The sequence below is a fragment of the Vombatus ursinus genome, unplaced genomic scaffold (genome assembly GCF_900497805.2).
Source record: "Vombatus ursinus unplaced genomic scaffold, bare-nosed wombat genome assembly UNPS02014773.1, whole genome shotgun sequence".
Classification (NCBI taxonomy): Eukaryota; Metazoa; Chordata; class Mammalia; order Diprotodontia; family Vombatidae; genus Vombatus; species Vombatus ursinus.
Window position 1 is genome coordinate 3,161,193 of NW_020954551.1, and position 2,919 is coordinate 3,164,111.

A 2,919-nucleotide genomic window follows, 5' to 3' on the forward strand; every position below is an offset into this window, starting at 1 on the left:
CGCAGCAGGGGCTTGATAAGTGTGCAGTGGATCATGGGAGCATAGATTTAGAACTGGAAAGAACCTTAAAAGCCACTGAGTTCAATCCCCTCATGGTATAGATGAAGAAACTGATGCTTACAGTGCCTTAAGTGACTTGTCCAGGATTCTATAGCTATCAAGTGTCAGGGTGGGATTTGAATCCAGGCCTTTCTGGCTCCAAGTCCATCTGGCCTTGGACTCAGAAAGACTTGAGTTCAAGGCCCACCTTTAACATGTCCTGGTTACTAAATTCAGATTCCTCCTTTGGCCCATCCTGGCTGTGTGACCTTGAGCAAGTTAATCTCTTATTGCTCTAGGCAACTCTCTGAGGTTGGAAGGTGCAGAGAAGAGACCAACTTTCATTTGTAGATGTGGGTAGAGTGAGTTTCTTTACCACCTACATCAGGGTCCAGTTTAAAAAAAACTGAATATCAATTATTAAAAAAGAATTTAATATCAACAATTCTGTTGAAGTTGAATTTCTTCTAAGTCAAATCAAGTGAACAAGTTATTAAGTACTTACTGTGTGCCAAATACTATGCTAAGTAATGGAGGTGCAGAGAAATGTGAAAACATGGTCTCCACCCTCAAAGAGCTCCCATGCTAAGGGACAGAATTCTTTTTTTTTTTTTTTAGGCAATTGGGGTTAAGTAACTTGCCCAGGGTCACACAGCTAGTAAGTGTCAAGTGTTTGGTCTGAGGCTGGATTTGAACTCAGGTCCTCCTGACTTCAGGGCTGGTGCTCTATCACTGCACCACCTAGCTGCCCCCAGAATTCTTCTTATTAGAATGGAGGACTTCTTGAAGTCTCCACCCACCCATCCATCATATCTGATCATCCATGCACTATTCCATGCCCTTAGGGTGGGTTGGTGGACAGATGAGCCATCATCATGCAAGGCTTTGTCCATGTATGAAGCCTTGGGGTTTAAGTTGCTGTGATCGCCTCCATTATATGTTTGCTATCATCCTGTTGATATCTGTGGCATTTTTAACCTATTGTCTCCTCAAGTGTGTGAGGAAGAATCAGTGGCTGAAAGAGAAACTCAATTGTGGGACCAGCCCCAGAGCAAGAAGCTGGAAGACATGCAGGCTGCTCGCTTCAGCTGTAAAGGTCAAAACAACAGGACCAGGAATGAGTCATCGAGTGCTGGAGAGAACACAGTGGCATATGACACCCGGAGGTTTTTCAGAAACCAGAAGGACCACTCAGAATAGATGGGGGATAATGCGAACACTCAACATCGAGTGAAAATGCATGCAATGGTTGCATGGAGCAACCTGGCCATATGCCAAGTGGCAGACTCTGGTTTCCACAGATCAGGCTTGCTATTCACACAGCAAGCACGGTATACCTATTTGAGGTTTCTGGAGAAGATGGGGGATTCCCAAGAAGCCTACATCACATATCCCTGATTAGCCAGAAAAAGGCAGAGCCTGTCTGAGGGTCCTACAACTGAATACTGCTAGGAGGCCTCACTCTATGTGTCTTACAAGTTTACGAGCACAGCAGTGTCAGGCATTTGTTGGGAGAACCAATCTACATCTGAAGATTTTATTCAAACTTGCTTCTAGAGCTAACCTGAGTAACAACTTAACCAGTGTCGTTAATGAACAGTGATACTGGCTGCTATCTAGCTAATCAATTGAAATCAGATCTCACTAAAAAAAAAATCCTCTTGTGATCTTGTACAAAAATGTAAACAATAGTGATCTGTTTTTTTAACGTCTTAGAGTGTCACCAAGGGGGTAACATATTTCAGTTGCTGAATGCCTTTAATGTGAATATCATTTGCAAACTTGTGAATGGGTTTAATATCATAAAAACTTTGTTTGCACAGTAGATTAAGAAAATTACAATAAAATATTTCTTTCTGAATTAAAAAAAGGCTAAATAAATAAGGTTACATAGGTAGAGAGTTCTGCCCACCTTACAGGGCCACACTTTCCTCCTGTCATCTGTTGCTCTCCCAGGTGACCAGCCCTCTTCTTTTTCTGTCACCCATTGTAAAAAGGCCATAGGTCAGTTATTATTATTTGAAAGGCAGAGTGGGAAAAGGCTGGCTTTTCAGTCAGAAGAGCTGGGTTTGAATCTTGCCTCAGCTTCATGTTGCTAGTATGACTTTGGTTAAGTCCCTTTACTTCTCTGGGTCTCAGTTTCCTGATCTGTGAGATTAGTGGGTTAGACTAGATCAGGAAATTTCAGTTGGAGATCTGTGGACAGATTTCAGGGTATCTGTGAACTTGAAGGGTGAAAGAAAATTGCATCTTTATTATTTTCACTAACCCCTAAGAACATTTTAGCTTTTCCTTCAATTATTGAAAAAACATTAGCTTGAGAAGGGTTCCATAGCCTTCACTAACTAAGCCAAGGATCATAACACACACACAAACTCAAGGAAGGTCAAGAACTCAGGACTTAAGTGATTTCTAAGCTCCCTCCCAGCTTGAACTCTGGGCTTTTCTATGACAGTAACTCTCAAAGTGTAGGGTCCATGAGGTCAAAACTATTTTCATAATACTAAGATATTTTAATTTAAGATAATTTAATATACAAAATAGTATATATATATATGTATATATGTGTGTGTATGTGTGTGTGTGTGTACACACACATTATTGTTGTTGAGTTGTGTCTAACTCTTCATGACTCTGTGGATCTTAGCATGCCGACACAGTCTATGGGGTTTTCTTGGCAAAGATATTGGAGTGGTTTGCTATTTCCTTTTCCAGTGGAATTGAGGCAAACAGTGGTTAAGTGACTTGCCCAGGGTCACACAGTTAGTAAGTATCTGAGATCAGATCTGAACTCAGGTCTTTCTGACTCCAGGCCCAACATTCTATCCACTGAGCCACTTAGCTGCCTCTTAAGTATGCATACAGACACATATATGTAGA

The 2,919-nt window shown here is 41.4% G+C and overlaps 1 pseudogene; it reads left to right on the top strand.

Annotated features, from left to right (window-relative positions):
• The first annotated feature begins 740 nt into the window (after positions 1 to 740).
• On the top strand, positions 741 to 2,538 carry LOC114044503 (annotated as a pseudogene).
• Positions 2,539 to 2,919: the final 381 nt, after the last annotated feature.